Genomic DNA, 19,735 nt, shown 5'->3' with positions numbered 1-19,735 from the left:
AAGCATGTCACACATCATTTTTTTTTTTTTTTTTTTTTATAAACATAGTTAATATCTCAATTGATTCCAAGTTGTAAGTCGAGCCCAATTGTCACATCCAAATTTTTTTTTTTTTTTTTAGATGCGACTTATATTCCAATCATGGAAATAAATTTCCAAAATCGAAATACGAATAATTGGAAAAGAACGATACTAGACAAGTTTTCGAAATTGAAACACAACCTTTATTACAAGAGGGGTTTACAACAACATTTACAACAAAAGGTCAACTATAATCCAAGTTCTTGTCTAGGACCCAAACATGATTAACAAAAACACACATGTATATTACATTATTAAAAACACCCTTGCAGTAAAATAACTTCAAACTTATTTATTTGTCACCTGCAAAATGATAAAAAGGGGTGAGCATACGTTGCCCAGTAGGAGAATGAAACCTCTGTGAAGATCATAGTTAGAATAGCAATAATGAATGGATGCAACTATTATCTATTCCCGATAATCCACATTGTAAAATAAACTGAACCTACATGTCCCATACCATGTATTTTACCACGAAGGTGACTCAGAGTATTCAACAATGTGAACTAACCCCCACCCAAAATCAAACCCCCTAACCCTCTTTTGCTAGTCATCTTGTCTATTCCCCTTTCGCCAGTCCCGAATTACCCTTTCAATATCCTATACTAAGTGCACATTCATAAGTGGGCATACCTGGGATCTGGTACCTGCTGAGGTTATAGACTCAACTACGCAAAAGATAAACCACATACTCATTCCAATAGCATATTTACATTACCATCACCACCCTTATACTTCATGTCTTATTGATGCACAAATACTTTGAATATGTAAATGTATTCATTATTCAGCCATACCAACAAACAGAAACACAGAGGACATAAATGCATATAATTCTGAACACAATCATCCAATACAATCATGTAAACAACCATTCATTGCAAACATAGAGGCTCCCCAAGTTTTTCCCCTACCTCGATTGATTTTCACGTTAAGTATCCGGATGAAAACAAGTTCCTATTGCAAGAATAGAATTTATTAGTTCCACACATAAAGAATTAAAGCAAAACTCAGCTAACATACTAAGAAAATCTTAGCAGTGAGTTATTTTGACCAAAACAGGTTTTTACTTGACAAACTGAAATACTGCAGTTTTCTGACCCAGTCACCTTAATGTTAAAAACTGTACAAATCTGTTTAAAATCTGCTTCCAAGGTCTTCTAACGATTTGTAGCTGACATCCTAAAGAAACTTTCGGAATTTGAATCACCTGAAAAAAATTTTCCTAGAATTAGTTATGAATTTTTAAAGTTCAGCTACAGTCCCACGTTTTTCTGCAGAAACTGCTACTGTGTGCTAACCTCTTCAGTTTTAATGTACTTTCCACAACTCCAATTTGTGTAAAACTTTCAATACTGAAAATAGACTTTCTAAAGTGTTAAATAAAAGAAATCACACTTTCAACAAGGCTTTAAAGGATGAGTGAAGGCTTTCTAAATTCAACTTTAAAACTGCATATGTTTCCTACTTGGTTCTTGACTCTTCTCAAATCAGATTCTTTTAATCTATGTCTTCCAAAAATTCTAATGACTAAAGGAAACAACAAACCAGATACAAAGTGATTTCAAATTCTAATTTAGATCAATTCAATGACAAAAGATATAAACTATTTTCCAGAAAACTAGTGAAATCAAATAGAAGATGAGAAAATAATTAGTTCTAGTTGTTCCAGTAACAACAACTTTATTCCTAACTGAACTTCATCTCTGTTGTAACTTCTTCTATCATCAAGAATCCCCAAGTCTTATAATAACCTATGAACATAACTCAATTTCCAAATTGCATTAACCATCAGAACCACAAAGAACTCATCAAATCAAAAATTAAAAGAATCACACCTGACTTTTTACTCCTCCACTTCTAAGATACCAAAACCCTCTTTTTCTCTCTCTCCCTTGTTTATCTATGTATCTAGCAACTCAAGGAACTGTATGGAAAGCATAGTTGGTTTAGCCTATTTATAGTGTCTGGAAAGGAGGTGAAAACGTAGAAAGCAAGATAGATATTCTAATTGAAATCTTACCCATATAGGTACTAGACTTGCCACCTCCAGATTTCTAGAGTTCCAGCTCCTGATTCTAGGGTTCCAGCTCTATCTTCATAGCTTTGGGGAATCACCAAATTTGAAACTTGATTTCCAAGGCTGTTGACACCTCCTACTTACCCATAGCGGCGGCTCTGTCCTTTGTACTTTCCTAAGGCGGTGGCTGGTGTATCAGATGGAGGAGAATATGGGGGTGAGGAAGACGATGAAGAGACGGGACAATGCTTTGAGTTTAGGCGTTGTTTGATTTGGTTTTGTCGTGGAGTTTTATTCTATCAGCTGTTAAGCTACTTGGGTTTGAGTTTTGGGCCAAATCTTTTGGGCTAAACTCTAATTACTTAAACCCAAATAAATAAAATTCAACTCTATTCTATATATATAGATATATATATTTATATATATATAAACAATATTTAAACAAATAGTTTAGCACAATAAAATTAAACTTATTATTTTTTTAGAAAATGTTTAAAAATTTTAGGTCGTCACACTCTCCCCTTCTTTAAGAAATTTCGTCCTCGAAATTTAGAACATACCACAATCCGTAAATAACTCTGGATACTTTTTCTGCATTTCTGTTTCCAATTCCCATGTAGCTTCTTCCACATTTGCATGTTGCCAAAGAACTTTGACTATCGGAATATTCTTTGTTCGCAGTACCTTTTCTTTCCGATCTAATATTTGGATTGGTCTATCCTCGAAAGATAATTGGTTGTCCACATCAAGATCTGTCCAATCTAAAATATGTGTCGGGTCTGGTTCATATTTTCGAAGCATTGACACATGAAAAACATCATGGATACCCGAAAGCTGTGGTGGTAGAGCTAACTTGTATGCTACTTCACCTTTCCGTTCTAGGATCTCAAAAGGACCAATAAATCTTGGAGCTAATTTCCCAGTTTTTCCAAACCTTTGAATTCCTTTTCGAGGTGATACTTTCAGAAACACATGATCTCCCACATTAAATTTTAGTGGACGTGTCCTTTGATCAGCATAACTTTTTTGTCGACTTTGTGCTGTTAGCAGTCGTTGCTTGATCATCTTTATTTTCTCAGTAGTCTCCTGTATAAAATCAGGTCCAACTATGGTAGTCTCACCTACTTCTGTCCAGCATAATGGTGATCTGCAAGGTCTACCATATAGAGCCTCATATGGTGCCATTCCGATGCTAGATTGGAAACTATTGTTATATGCAAACTCTGCTAATGACAAATAATCTTCCCAACTTCCATGGAAATCCAAAACACATGCTCTCAACATATCTTCCAAAATTTGAATTGTTCTTTCTGACTGACCATCAGTTTGGGGATGAAAGGCAGTACTAAAATTTAACTTTGTACCGAGAGATTTTTGTAAACTTTCCCAAAATTTAGAAGTGAACTTGGAATCTCTGTCTGATACAATTGAGAGAGGAATTCCATGTAATCTAACCACTTCTTGAACATATAACTTGCCAAGTGTTTCTGCAGAATCTGTAGTTTTCACTGGTAAGAAATGAGCTGATTTGGTTAAACGATCCACAATAACCCATATTGCATCTTTACCTCGAGATGAACGTGGTAAACCAGTTACAAAATCCATGGTAATATAATCCCATTTCCATTCAGCTATTGGCAACGGTTGAAGTTTTCCTGCTGGCTTTTTATGCTCCGCTTTGACTTGTTGGCAAGTAAGACATCTTGCTACACATAGTGCAATATCTTTCTTCATTCCATCCCACCAAAATTGACGACGCAGATCATAGTACATTTTTGTACTTCCAGGGTGAATGGTGTATGATGAGTAATGTGCTTCACGTAAAATTTCATTTCTAAGCTCTGGAATCTCAGGTACATATAACCTTCCAAAATATCTCAAACCATTCCTTTGATCGAAGATCCAACCCTCAAGTTGATTTCCAGACATCAATCTGTTTTGAATTGATTTGGATAGAGTATCCTCCTGTTGTTTCTCAATAACCTTTTCCATCAAAATTGGTCGCGTGGCTAAGTTACAAATACGAGCCATATTGTTGTGTATATCAACATGTAGATCATATTCACAAAGAGACTCCATCATCTTCCATTTCTGAACATGTAAGCTTGCCACAAACCTTTCTGATTTTCTACTTAAAGCATCTGCAACTGTATTTGCCTTTCCAGGATGGTAATGCAATCCAAAATCATAGTCTTCTAAAAATTCCATCCAACGTCGTTGCCTCATGTTAAGCTCCTTTTGAGTAAATATATATTTCAAACTTTTATGATCAGAATATAGCTCAAATCGCTCACCATATAAGTAATGTCTCCAAGTCTTAAGAGCATGAACAATTGCAGCTAATTCTAAATCATGCGTTGGATAATTTCTTTCATGTGTTTTCAATTGTCGAGAGGCATATGCGACCACTCTATCTGATTGCATTAACACACATCCCAATCCGCGTAAAGAAGCATCTGTGTATACCACGTAACCTTCTCCTCGCTCAGGAATAATCAACACCGGAGCAGTAGTTAAGCGTGTCTTCATTTCTTGGAATGAATTTTCACATTCTCTACTCCAGATAAATTTGACTTCTTTTTGGGTTAACCTGGTCAAGGGTGTGGCTAATCGAGAAAAATCTTTTATAAATCTTCGATAATAACCAGCCAATCCAAGAAAACTTCGAATTTCTGAAATATTCTTTGGCTGACTCCAATTTAATACTGCTTCTACCTTGGAAGAATCAACTGCAATGCCTTCGTTAGAGATCACATGTCCCAAAAATTTTATTTCAGTCAACCAAAATTCACATTTGCTAAACTTAGCAAATAGCTGATGTTCTCTCAAGGTCTGTAACGTAATGGACAAGTGTCTCTCATGATCTTCCTGTGATTTTGAGTAAATGAGGATGTCATCAATGAAGACAATTACAAACTGATCCAAGTAGGGTCGAAAAACACGGTTCATTAAGTCCATAAATGCTGCTGGGGCATTTGTCAATCCAAAAGGCATAACCAAAAATTCATAATGTCCGTATCGAGTCCTAAAAGCTGTTTTCGGCACATCTTCAGGTTTGACTCGGAGTTGATGATAACCGGAACGGAGATCAATTTTCGAAAAGAAACAAGAACCCCTTAACTGATCAAACAAATCGTCAATTCTTGGTATTGGATATTTATTCTTCACAGTTACTCTATTCAATTGACGATAATCGACACACATCCGAAGAGACCCATCTTTCTTTTTCACAAAAATGGCTGGTGCTCCCCACGGTGAAGTACTAGGACGAATATAACCTTTCCCTTCTAATTCCTGAATTTGTGCCTTGAGTTCTTTCAATTCTGCTGGTGCCATACGGTAAGGGGATATCGAAATAGGTGATGTACCCGGATATACTTCAATTACGAATTCTATCTCACGCACAGGAGGCAATCCGAATAAATCTTCCGGAAACACATCAGTAAATTCCTTTACCACAGGAATCGTTTCTAACTTCATTTTATTCTCCCCTTCGGCCACAATATGGGCAATTAAATTCAAATAATTGCACTTGATGTCAAATGATACTTCTGATTTATAAGTGCTCTTATCCCCGTAAAAACTAAAAGTTTCACCTTCCGGAGTACTGATAGTTATCTTCTTTTTACCACAGTCCATGATAGCATCATAACGACTAAGCCAATCCATACCCAAGATGATATCGTGCTCTGACATTTCCAGCATTATCAAATCAAAGTAGAATTTATGATTTGATATTTCTATCACACATAGCCTACACACTCTATTAACTCTTACACCCTTACTCAAAGGAGACCCAATAATTAATGAAGTCTTCATAATCTCAGGTTTCAATTCAAGTATAGATGCAAAGGATGATGATATAAAAGAATGTGTTGATCCAGGATCAAATAATATTCTAGCTGCCGTATTAGATATTAGAAATGTACCTTCTACCACTTGAGATCCATTTTGTTCCTCCATGTCATTCAGAGCATATAGTCGACCCTGTGTTGGACGTCGTGCGCCAATGGGTGCTCTAGGCCTAATAAGATTTCCTGGTCGTTGTATCTGTTGAGGAACATTTGGCCTCTGCCAATTCTGCTGTGGTTGAAAAGGTGCCCGATACTGTTGTTGTGGTGCATAACCCTGCTGCTGCTGAGGACGAAACTGGAGTTGTGGAGCACGAAACTGAGGTTGCTGATTTGGACGAAATTGTGCATATGGAACTTGGTTTGATTGTATGAGTGGACAATCCCTCTGAAGATGTCCCGGTCCTCTGCAGTAGTAACAGAATTTTGTATATGGAGATGTCCCAAAAGATTTGTATGATCTCTGGAAATTATTTCTGGAAGGTCCAAAATTCTGACGTTTGAACTGTCCACTAGTACTCCCAGAATTCCAAACCCTTTTTGTTTCTTGAATACTACGTTCAGCAATAAGTGCTCGGTCTACCACTTCTGAATATTTCAATAACTTTAGAATTGATACTTTCTCCCTAATCTCAGGATTAAGTCCTTCCTCAAATTTCTTTGCTTTAGTAGCCTCATTGGGAATAATACCTGGAGCAAACCGCATAAGTTCCTCAAATCTACCTTGGTATTCAGCTACTGTCATTTCCCCTTTAGATAGAAACATAAACTCTTTTGCCTTGGCTTGCTTTACTGTGTCTGGGAAATATTTCTCAAGAAAAATAACTTCAAATACATCCCAGGTTGTAATTTCAGTGTCTGGAGTAGCAAGAACTGATTCCCACCAGTGATAAGCTGCACCTTCCAAGTAAGTACATGAAATAATTACTTTCAAATCTTCCGGCACTTTTTGATTATTCAAGGTTCTCTTCATTTGTCTCAACCATTCTTCAGCTATCATGGGATCTAAGGTACCCTTGAATATAGGAGGTCGGGCCTTACGAAATTCACCTTGTATTCTCATAACTCGTTCTTCATTACCTTCTTGATGATTACCATTGCGATTTTCCCTTATTGCACTTGCCATATCTTGAATAGCAGCTATGACTTCCATGTTACTACTAACCTCACCCTTATGTTGTTCTTCTGCCATTCTTTTGGTTTAAAACAAAACAATCATATAATTTTCATTATGCGTTTATAAAATTTAATTAATCTAACATGTAGTAAACAAAACTTTCAAGTATGAGACAAAAATTAAACACATAAGAGAGAGAAGGATAAACATAACATATATTACATTAAAACTTTACAAAGTTTTGAAAGTAAAAACACGTATCTACAGACTATATTTTACAAAACTTTAAACAACAGTAGCACACCTTTATACAAAAGCTAATAAACACACCCATGGTTATTTATTCTACACCATAGAACATAATCACTCAGCATAGCATTTTAAACTTCCTCTTCCTCATAAGGTTCTGGGGAGCTAACAACTAGAATAGCCTCAAGATAGTCCCCCATCGAGCTACTCCCATCATCAGTACTATCATTATTATCATTACTACTCTCACTCATATTAGACTCTGATGATGATGGTGGTATTATCATAGGATTTTCAGGTGAACTTCCAAGATGCCATAGAGCTACTACTTGGTCCCTTAACATATTATAGTAATAGTCATTAGCAGTAGCAGCTATCGCAAGGTTGACAGTACGAAGTTGGCTCCTAAGGTTATACTTGACCATATTCCGCTGCAATTGGTAAGAGTATGTAGATCTGAAAAATATGGTCTTTCTAATCAGTTGTCTCACGAGTCTTTCGGCACGAAAATCCAATTGTAGTTCATAGGTGTCGGGATTTAACGGTCGAACCTCATTTCTGGTGGCTTCAAAGGGTCCAAGGCTATCGGATGAGTAGACTCTATCCATCCTATAACACAACATAAAGGAATCAGTTTACAGTCTCTAAAAACAAAAGGAATAAAGAGAATACAAATTTCTATCCAATGTCAACAATCCTAAAGGATACTAATTAAACCTATTGCTCTGATACCAACTTGTCACATCCAAATTTTTTTTTTTTTTTTTAGATGCGACTTATATTCCAATCATGGAAATAAATTTCCAAAATCGAAATACGAATAATTGGAAAAGAACGATACTAGACAAGTTTTCGAAATTGAAACACAACCTTTATTACAAGAGGGGTTTACAACAACATTTACAACAAAAGGTCAACTATAATCCAAGTTCTTGTCTAGGACCCAAACATGATTAACAAAAACACACATGTATATTACATTATTAAAAACACCCTTGCAGTAAAATAACTTCAAACTTATTTATTTGTCACCTGCAAAATGATAAAAAGGGGTGAGCATACGTTGCCCAGTAGGAGAATGAAACCTCTGTGAAGATCATAGTTAGAATAGCAATAATGAATGGATGCAACTATTATCTATTCCCGATAATCCACATTGTAAAATAAACTGAACCTACATGTCCCATACCATGTATTTTACCACGAAGGTGACTCAGAGTATTCAACAATGTGAACTAACCCCCACCCAAAATCAAACCCCCTAACCCTCTTTTGCTAGTCATCTTGTCTATTCCCCTTTCGCCAGTCCCGAATTACCCTTTCAATATCCTATACTAAGTGCACATTCATAAGTGGGCATACCTGGGATCTGGTACCTGCTGAGGTTATAGACTCAACTACGCAAAAGATAAACCACATACTCATTCCAATAGCATATTTACATTACCATCACCACCCTTATACTTCATGTCTTATTGATGCACAAATACTTTGAATATGTAAATGTATTCATTATTCAGCCATACCAACAAACAGAAACACAGAGGACATAAATGCATATAATTCTGAACACAATCATCCAATACAATCATGTAAACAACCATTCATTGCAAACATAGAGGCTCCCCAAGTTTTTCCCCTACCTCGATTGATTTTCACGTTAAGTATCTGGATGAAAACAAGTTCCTATTGCAAGAATAGAATTTATTAGTTCCACACATAAAGAATTAAAGCAAAACTCAGCTAACATACTAAGAAAATCTTAGCAGTGAGTTATTTTGACCAAAACAGGTTTTTACTTGACAAACTGAAATACTGCAGTTTTCTGACCCAGTCACCTTAATGTTAAAAACTGTACAAATCTGTTTAAAATCTGCTTCCAAGGTCTTCTAACGATTTGTAGCTGACATCCTAAAGAAACTTTCGGAATTTGAATCACCTGAAAAAAATTTTCCTAGAATTAGTTATGAATTTTTAAAGTTCAGCTACAGTCCCACGTTTTTCTGCAGAAACTGCTACTGTGTGCTAACCTCTTCAGTTTTAATGTACTTTCCACAACTCCAATTTGTGTAAAACTTTCAATACTGAAAATAGACTTTCTAAAGTGTTAAATAAAAGAAATCACACTTTCAACAAGGCTTTAAAGGATGAGTGAAGGCTTTCTAAATTCAACTTTAAAACTGCATATGTTTCCTACTTGGTTCTTGACTCTTCTCAAATCAGATTCTTTTAATCTATGTCTTCCAAAAATTCTAATGACTAAAGGAAACAACAAACCAGATACAAAGTGATTTCAAATTCTAATTTAGATCAATTCAATGACAAAAGATATAAACTATTTTCCAGAAAACTAGTGAAATCAAATAGAAGATGAGAAAATAATTAGTTCTAGTTGTTCCAGTAACAACAACTTTATTCCTAACTGAACTTCATCTCTGTTGTAACTTCTTCTATCATCAAGAATCCCCAAGTCTTATAATAACCTATGAACATAACTCAATTTCCAAATTGCATTAACCATCAGAACCACAAAGAACTCATCAAATCAAAAATTAAAAGAATCACACCTGACTTTTTACTCCTCCACTTCTAAGATACCAAAACCCTCTTTTTCTCTCTCTCCCTTGTTTATCTATGTATCTAGCAACTCAAGGAACTGTATGGAAAGCATAGTTGGTTTAGCCTATTTATAGTGTCTGGAAAGGAGGTGAAAACGTAGAAAGCAAGATAGATATTCTAATTGAAATCTTACCCATATAGGTACTAGACTTGCCACCTCCAGATTTCTAGAGTTCCAGCTCCTGATTCTAGGGTTCCAGCTCTATCTTCATAGCTTTGGGGAATCACCAAATTTGAAACTTGATTTCCAAGGCTGTTGACACCTCCTACTTACCCATAGCGGCGGCTCTGTCCTTTGTACTTTCCTAAGGCGGTGGCTGGTGTATCAGATGGAGGAGAATATGGGGGTGAGGAAGACGATGAAGAGACGGGACAATGCTTTGAGTTTAGGCGTTGTTTGATTTGGTTTTGTCGTGGAGTTTTATTCTATCAGCTGTTAAGCTACTTGGGTTTGAGTTTTGGGCCAAATCTTTTGGGCTAAACTCTAATTACTTAAACCCAAATAAATAAAATTCAACTCTATTCTATATATATAGATATATATATTTATATATATATAAACAATATTTAAACAAATAGTTTAGCACAATAAAATTAAACTTATTATTTTTTTTAGAAAATGTTTAAAAATTTTAGGTCGTCACATAGAAACCACTACTATTGGTGAGATACGATATAGGGATAGTCGCCCAGACATAAGTCTCTTTCCTTTGTTTCAGAAGGCCGGATGGCCAGATTAAGAGGTAAGTGAGAGGGAGGACTAATTTTGGTGATACTACGGAGGCTACTCCCTCATTGAGGTTTAGGCCCCTATCGGCTACTCCCACATAGTGGTTTAGGCTCATTCTATAGTATCTCTGAGATCCAATTGAACCCATCACCCAGGGTCTCAACCTAAGACACCATCCGTATGCGCCCCTTACTCAGCTGGGAAATTAACTTATGTGTTAGACCGTTCTCCAAGTGCTAATAAAGGCCGCCCTCAACCTCAAGAGACCTGAGTAAGGTACTAATGAAGGGTTTAGGCCAATATTAACAAAAGGGCCCTTGTCTACTCATACGATTTTACACACTTACAACAATTAAGTATTTAGCTAACTTCATAACCTAAGTATATTAATCTAAGTGAAACACATACAATTTACAACATGCTAAAAAAAAAAAAAAATTCATTCTACAATTTACAATATACAATTTACAACATGCGGGAAAAAAATCTAAGTGAAACACATTCAATTTACAATATGGTTAAAAAAAAAAACAACTTCTACAAATTGTACAACAATGATAAAAGACATGCTTAATTTCTTAACACTCATAAAACTTAAACTAAATCACAATTAAAGCTTGGCCTAACCGAAATCGCAATTTATCACCATTCCACAAGTGTAGTACAAAAATTTAGCATGCATTCACTATGTAAACAACAAAATCAATGACACTTTAAGTGCAAGAGATTTTAACAATCCCCGGCAACGGCGCCAAAAATTGATGCGGCTGAAATAGCCTCACAATTTAACCCTGCAAAATGTAGTTGTTAGTATAGGATAAGCAGGGATCGTTCAGTCCGGGGATTGTAGGGTGATGTCGCTTTTATCGAGCGACCAATTTAACCCTGAAATGTCATTAGTAGTATAAAGTAAATAGGGATCGTTCTATTCCGGGGATTGAGGGTACACCTGTCATTGTCAAACAATTAAACAATTAAAATTAAAACAAAGTATAATATTTACAAAATATAGACATATTTACGAAAAGGGGGGAGTTTTTGGTTTTAATTTCCGAAAATAAAATCTAAGTTACCTAAATAATTAAAATGCAAAAACATAAAAATACAAATGGAATGCAAGAACAAAGATCAAAGTCGAAACTCATGATTAAAATTAATTCAAGTTCATCATTGTTCATCATAGTCATGCAAGAGGAGTTGATCATGTGAAACGTTCAAAAGCAAACAATTTCCCATATTTTACTTTCAATGCTAATTTACCTAAGTGAAAGCACCTAGATTAATTCTATCAAACATGCAATCAAGCCCTAGAAAGCTAGTCAATCATGTCATGTTTAACGCAATAAACACCTAGAAAGGCTATCAACTCAAATGTGCAACTTAGTATGAAAAAGTCCACCTAATTGCAATCTTCTTTGATTAAATTCGGTTTTTGTACAAAACCTTTACTACTTATCGATTCAAGAACACAAAACCAAAAAGTTGATTCATGTTCTCAAATTCGTAGCAACATTCACATAAAAACCCTAAATGTTTCGAACCATTCAAGATAATCATACAAAAGATTTCTATCATGCAAATTTAATCAAACACTCACACAAAAGCAACCATAAATCGCAATATATGAATCTGAAAATTAACAATTCATCATAAAATTTCAGAAAACAATACTTGTTCATACATATGTGTCAACTAAGGCAAAACCAACGAAAATACAAAGCAAAGGTACAAGGAGAATCGGATTACACCGTGATGAAGATGAGATGAATGAAGTGATGATGTGGTCTCTTGAATTTCGAAAGCAATCTTCAAGGTGGAGGGTGGATGGTGTGCACGGCTTGGCTTCTTCTTCCTTGGCCTTGCTTGCACTTCGTGGTTGCCCTAGAGGATGGAGAAGAACACGGCTAGGCTAGAGAGATTTCTGAATTATTTTCTCAAAGTATAAACGCAAAAGTGTGGAATTTTCGGAACCCTTGACGTTGAGAGAAGAGATGAATATATAGGAGCACGGCTTCCTTTGTTCTCCAAGCCGTGTAACCCTAATGAAACTCACGGCACAATGATATAACTCCACATAATTTCCTCCAATGCTTGCTTGCCACATAAGCCCTATGAGGTGGTGCAACCAATCACAAAATTCCAATATAAATTCCCTAAATAATCTTGCCGAAATATAAAGAGATATTTTCTGATTTCCTTCACCAATTTCGGCAACAATATATTTAGAGAATAAAGGGGGACGAACCTAGACTCCTTTGAGAGCTTTTTGTGTTCAACACATATTCTCTTTCCTTTAAAAGCTCCCTAAGAAATCTCCACGAAATCTCATTATTTTTTTCTGATTTTTCCTCACGGCAAAACCCTAGTTTTTCTCTTCATTATCTTTTGCCGAATTCCCTAGGGTTTGCACGGCATCCCCTTGTTTTCCTCTTGGCTTGGACGGCTAGGTCTTCTAGGGTTTTATCTCTTGATTTATTTCCATAAAAATAACCCTAGAAAATCTCCTTTTAATTTCTGATTTTCTTGGACGCCACCTCCTTGTTTCTCTCTTGCAAATTCACGGCAACAACAACCTTAAGGGTTAGGGTTTGCGTCACAAACCCTAACGTCATGGGCTTTGATGGGCCTTTATCCAATTTGCCGAAAATCCAAAGAGTTCTTGGGCCTCGTTGCTTCATCTTCAAGCCTTCTCATTTTCCAACGCAAAACACAATATTTTTCCATTTCTTTTTCATGGTTGCGTTGGAAACTTGCTAGGGAAGCCTTCCTCCATTTTGTAGGATTTCCTGGTTGGACTAGGAAAGCTTGTTTCTTCATTTCTGCTCAAATGTGTGGGCCATTTTCTCTCATGTTCGTTCGTCTTGATGTTCGCAAGCTCCTCTTTCCATTCGTGCGTTCATTTCCACTTTCTAGCTCGGAGGTCCTGAAAATAGAAACTATACTTAAAATAGAAACTTTCTAAAAATGAAAATAGAAACTTACTAAAAATGAAAAATAGAAACTTTCCAGAAATGAGAAATGAAAAATGAGAAATGAGAAATGAGAAATGAAAAATGAAGACAAAAATGGAAACTTTCTACAATAAGGAACTTTCCCAATCAAAGAATGGAAACTTTCCCAAACAGGGATTTTTCAAGGAAATGGCGCAGAAAAGTGTAGGGAAATGCAGTTAAAACGTCGCATTAAAATGCTCCTATCAAATTCCCCCACACTTAGCTTTTGCTAGTCCCTTAGCAAAATCAAACTAAGACACACACGAAGACTCAACGAAAATTTAAAGACTTGACAAAAACAATGACTCTATTGCCCTTCTACTATTCGTCTCAGCAATCTCTTACTTTCATAACACCAAGATTAGCACTTAACCAAAATTCAATGTTAGGCATTCGAGAGTTAATTAAAACACATAACTTACATATACACAAGTAGGACTTGGTTGAAACAATGGTGATGGTTTCTGTCAAGCATGTTTCAAACAAGTTTGATTCAAATCTCACAAGTTATATCCCTCTTTCTTCTCTCAGATCATGGCAATGCTTAAAAGCTTATACACTCAAGTATATGTGAAAGATAACAAGTATATCACATCATGTAAGAAACGAAAGCACATGTATAATTTTCTTTAGAGATCTCATGAAGGATACCAACTACTTGCACAGATGGACCCAAGCCATAGGTTCAACTCTTGTAACTCATCTCCACATCAAGGGCTGTCCCATCTTAAGGATCAAGAAGGTCTTCTCAAAGGTTGTAATGGGGCTAGGGCTTAAGGTTTAAGGAAATGAAAGGTAAGGATTTATCAAAGTGTCCTAAAAACCTAGCAAAGCATATGTAGATGTAGAGACCTCAAGAAATCCACCAAGGTATTGCAAAAACGTCACTTTCCCTAGAGGTAACATAAAAGGGGCCTAATGTCTTCATGTTGGGCCCAATCTTCATTGTAAACTTCCCTTGAACTATAGTGAATGGACAAAGGCCAAATTTTTCTGTAGTGGGCCTTCAGTTCAACGTAAACTCCAAAATCACCAAGTATGGGGGACTAAAATCCATAAACATTTTTCTTTCTTTTCTTTTTAGCCGTATACATTTTTTTCTTTTTTTTTTTTCTTTTTCTTGGCTTTTTCATATATTTTTCTTTTATGGACAAGTCTACCCCCACACTTTAACTTTCACCTCTTCTCAATTTTCCTCCTTAGCACCAAACCCACGAAGTATGTCTCAAAAGATAGCTCCACTAAGTTCTTAGAACAAAGGGTAGAGTTTTAACTATACTAAGCTTCATGGTTAAGGGTTTTAAGGGTGATGAATGAAAAGGCTCAATGTAGGCTCAAAGGGCTTATCTAGGGGAGTCCCACGACGGGCACAATTAGGGACACAGGTTTATTTGGCAATGGTGGAAATTCCTAGGGTGCCTCTATCCCTTCCAGAATCAGGGCCATGTATTGACAAACGTCTCAACAAGCACAAGAGTGAATTCTAGCATTCTCTAGTCCATCAAACTTAATCTATGGCAAGCAATCAATCAAATGAAGAATAATGAGATCATCAAAATATCGCCAAGAAAATAAGAATATATTTTTCATTTCACTCCAAGAAAAAGGGACATGGCTCAATTATCTCACATGGGCTTATATGAATCAAAACTCATCCTAACATGCTCATATTCTGTACCAAAGTTTTCGAATCCATATCCACTACAAGGCACACATTTTTCATATATCTCAATTAACCAAAGAATACCATGTTTAAAAATCATCTCAATCTTGTGATCCTCTTTTAGTCATGATTTTAGAGATATAGAATCATCCTAGACAGTTGAAAGGGCATCCTAAGACTCAAAACAAAAACAAAAGCAACGAAAATTTTTAAATTTTTGACATTTTTCAATTTTTTTTGTATTTTTCAATATATGACTCAAGATAAAAGTGTAAATCCCTTCCCCCACACTTAAATATTGCATTGTCCTCAATGTAATCAATAAAAAGCATGCAATGAAACACTTAAGCATATAGGGATGAAATTTACGAAAATGACTACCAACATAAAGAAAAATTGGAGAAGTAAAAGGGAGAGATAAAACAAATCTGCGTTGATGACTCCTCCACAGCTACTTCAGAATTGGGTTGCCTCCCAAGCAGCGCTTAATGTTTATAGTCTTTCAGCCTAGACTTGTACCTCCATTTAATCCTCAGGGTTTGGAACGTTTTGGAGGGGTACATCCTCCACTTCATGTTCCACAAATGCCTCATAGTAAGGCTTCAAGCGATGGCCATTCACTTTGAACTCGTTGCTTGTATGTTCACTCTTTATCTGCACAGCTCCATGAGGAAACACATGAGTGATAACAAAAGGTCCAATCCAACGAGAACGAAGCTTACCTGGGAAGAGTTTGAGACGAGAATGGAAGAGAAGAACTTTTTGACCCACAACAAAAGTCTTTCTTCGAATCATTTTGTCATGGAATGCCTTAGTCTTATCCTTGTAAATTTTAGCACTTTCAAAGGCATCATTCCTTATCTCCTCTAACTCTTGCAATTGCAACTTCCTATGAAGCCCAGCTGCATCCATATCCATGTTGAACTGCTTCACAGCCCACCAAGCTTTGTGCTCCAACTCCACAGGTAAATGGCATGGTTTGCCATAGACAATTCGATATGGTGACATACCTATGGGAGTTTTGTATGCAGTTCTGTAGGCCCACAAAGCATCCTCTAGACGCAAGGACCAGTCCTTCCTGTTGGGGTTCACAGTCTTCTCCAATATCCCCTTAATCTGACGATTAGAGACCTCAGCCTGCCCACTAGTTTGTGGGTGATAAGGTGTAGAAACCTTATGTGTGACATCATATCTCTTCAAGAGAGCCTCAATCGTCCGATTGCAAAAATGGGATCCTCCATCACTAATGAGAACTCTAGGCATTCCAAACCTGCTAAAGATGTTAGACTTGATAAAATCTGCAACAACCTTAGAGTCATTAGTTCTAGTGGCCTTTGCTTCCACCCATTTGGAAACATAGTCCACTGCAAGTAAGATATAGAGAAACCCAAAAGATGAAGGGAAAGGTCCCATGAAATCTATACCCCAGACATCAAATATTTCAACAGTTATTATATTGGACAATGGCATTTGATCTCTAGGACCTAGATTTCCTGTTCTTTGGCACTTATCACAAGTTAAACAATAGGCATGTGCATCCCTAAATAATGTTGGCCAATAGAACCCAGACTCTAGCACCTTAAACGCAGTCTTCTTAGACCCAAAGTGTCCCCCACATGCTTTAGAGTGGCAAAAAGAAAGTATAGCATTATGTTCATGTTCAGGCACACATCTCCTAATCAATTGATCAGAGCAATACTTCCACAAATAAGGTTCATCCCAAACATATTGCTTAACAGTTTTCTTAAGCCTATCCCTATGAGCACGTGACATGGTATCAGGAATCTTTCTAGACACAATATAATTCACAATGTCCGCATACCATGGTTCACTTACCTGGATTCCAAAGAGTTGCTCGTCTGGAAATGTCTCCACCAGAGGGAGATAATCTTCTGCATGCACTAAGCGACTCAAGTGGTCAGCTACCACGTTCTCACTACCCTTCTTGTCCTTGATTTCCACGTCGAATTCTTGCAAGAGTAGGATCCATCTGATGAGCCTTGGTTTCGCCTCCTTCTTGGTCATCAAGTATTTCAAAGCTGCATGGTCAGTAAAGATAGTAACTTTGGTACCAAGTAAATAGGAGCGAAACTTCTCAAGGGCAAAGACAACTGCAAGGAGCTCTTTCTCTGTGGTGGAGTAGTTCATTTGTGCATCATTGAGAGTCCTTGAGGCATAGTAGATGGCATAGGGTAGCTTGTCCTTCCTTTGCCCTAAAACAGCTCCAACTGCATAGTCAGAGGCATCACACATCAACTCAAAGGGCAAGGACCAGTCTGGAGGTAACATGATAGGGGCAGATGTCAACAACTCCTTAAGCTTGTCAAAAGCTTCTTGACACTCCTTGTCAAAGTGAAATGGCACATCCTTCTGGAGTAGTTGACATAAGGGTCTCGAAATTTTGGAGAAGTCCTTGATGAACCTCCTGTAAAAACCTGCATGACCAAGGAAAGAACGAATCTCTCTCACAGAAGTGGGAGAGGGTAAGTGACGCACAATATCAACCTTGGCTTTATCAACCTCTATACCCCTAGCAGAGACAATATGTCCTAGAACTATTCCTTGTTTAACCATAAAATGGCATTTTTCCCAGTTTAAGACAAGGTTAGTTTCCATGCAACGTTTCAGAATTATCTCCAGATTATTAAGACAATCATCAAAATTCTTTCCAAAAACTGAAAAGTCATCCATGAATACCTCTATGATTTTCTCAATATAATCTGAAAAGATACTTACCATACACCTCTGAAAGGTACCTGGAGCGTTGCAAAGTCCGAAAGGCATACGTCTATAGGCAAACGTTCCAAAGGGGCAAGTGAAGGTTGTCTTCTCTTGATCTTCATTTGCAATTGCAATCTGGTTGTAACCAGAGTATCCATCCAGGAAGCAGTAATAGTCATGTCCAGCTAGGCGCTCAAGCATCTGGTCAATGAATGGCAGAGGAAAGTGGTCTTTCCTTGTGGTTGCGTTGAGCCTCCTATAGTCAATGCATACTCTGTGGCCTGTTACTGTCCTTTGGGGCACCAGTTCGTTATCAGCATTCTTTACCACAGTGATCCCAGACTTCTTGGGCACGACCTGAACTGGAGAGACCCACTTGGAGTCAGAAATAGGGTAGATTACCCCACAATCAAGGAGTTTGATAACCTCCTTCTTCACTACTTCCATCATTGGAGGGTTGAGACGACGTTGAGCCTCTCTAGTGGGTTTAGACCCCTCCTCTAGAAGTATCCTGTGGACGCAAGTTGTAGGGCTGATTCCCTTGATATCCGCCAATGTCCATCCTATGGCGGTCTTGTGTTGCTTCAACATTTCCACCAACTTCTCTTCTTGTGGAGTTGTTAGTGCAGAGGACACAATCACTGGCAAGGTTTCCTTGTCCCCTAAGTAGACATACTTCAAATGGTCTGGAAGAGGTTTTAGCTCAAGTTCTGGGGCCTGGACCACTGAAGGTAATGTCTTGTTAGTGGATAACTGAATGGACAAAGGAGAAACAGACTTACCTATAAAGGGTGATGCCTCAAGGAAGGAGACGTTTTCAATGATTTTATCCTCACAAGTGTCTTTCAACTTGTCCTCTGAGATGGTGACGCCTTCCTTTGTATAGCCTACCCCACTCTCAAGGGTAGTGATTAGGGTATCCTCATGCATAACATCAAACATTTTCTGCGCAAGTTCATCCAAAATGTCAGCAGAAAAACAATCATTAACCTCTAGGGGATACCTCATGGCTTCAAAGATGTTAAAGCCAATAATGTCACCATCGAACTCCATTGTAAGAGAGCCTTCATACACATCAATCTTCGTCCTAGCTGTCCTTAAGAAAGGACGTCCCAAAAGCAATGGAGTGGAACTTACAGGGGAGTCCTCCATTTCCAATACATAAAAATCAGCTGGGAAGATAAGATGGTTAACCTGTACAAGCACATCCTCCAACAAACCTCTAGGGTATGCATTGGATCTGTCAGCTAACTGAATGATAACATTGTCAGATTTAAGTTCCCCTAGACCTAGGGTTTCATAAACAGAGTAGGGCATAACATTAACAGATGCACCTAGGTCTAGCATGGCATTCTTAAATCTAGAGTTACCAATAGTACAAGGAATGGTAAAGCTTCTAGGATCCTTACACTTTGGAGGGATCTTCCTCTGAATTAGGGCAGAGACATTCTCACTTACCTTTACCACCTCCTTTTCACGGTTTACTCTCCTAGTAGTGCAAAGCTCTTTGAGGAACTTGGCATACTTAGGGACTTGCTTGATGGCCTCTAGGAGGGGTAGGTTTACTTGCACCTTCTTGAAAGTTTCCAAGATAGCTTGGTCACTTTCATCCTTCTTAGATTGGGCGAACCTGCGTGGGAAGGGCATGCAAGAAGAAGAAGGGTTAGCAATAACCGAATTCGATAAGTTAG

General features: G+C 37.3%; 2 long non-coding RNA genes across 2 annotated transcripts; both read right to left on the bottom strand.

The window, feature by feature from the left end:
• Positions 1-207: 207 nt before the first annotated feature.
• LOC121050961 lies at positions 208-2,368 on the bottom strand. The gene is made up of 2 exons (XR_005804568.1): positions 2,105-2,368; positions 208-384 (listed from the first exon to the last, which is right to left on the bottom strand). It is a non-coding gene; the product is annotated as an uncharacterized LOC121050961 (long non-coding RNA).
• Positions 2,369-8,173: 5,805 nt separating this feature from the next.
• On the bottom strand, positions 8,174-10,334 carry LOC112181929. The gene is made up of 2 exons (XR_002929200.2): positions 10,071-10,334; positions 8,174-8,350 (listed from the first exon to the last, which is right to left on the bottom strand). It is a non-coding gene; the product is annotated as an uncharacterized LOC112181929 (long non-coding RNA).
• Between the last annotated feature and the right edge of the window lie 9,401 nt (positions 10,335-19,735).

Source organism: Rosa chinensis, chromosome 1 (assembly GCF_002994745.2).
Source record: "Rosa chinensis cultivar Old Blush chromosome 1, RchiOBHm-V2, whole genome shotgun sequence".
Classification (NCBI taxonomy): domain Eukaryota; kingdom Viridiplantae; phylum Streptophyta; class Magnoliopsida; order Rosales; family Rosaceae; genus Rosa; species Rosa chinensis.
This window is presented reverse-complemented; position numbering and strand designations above follow the sequence as displayed.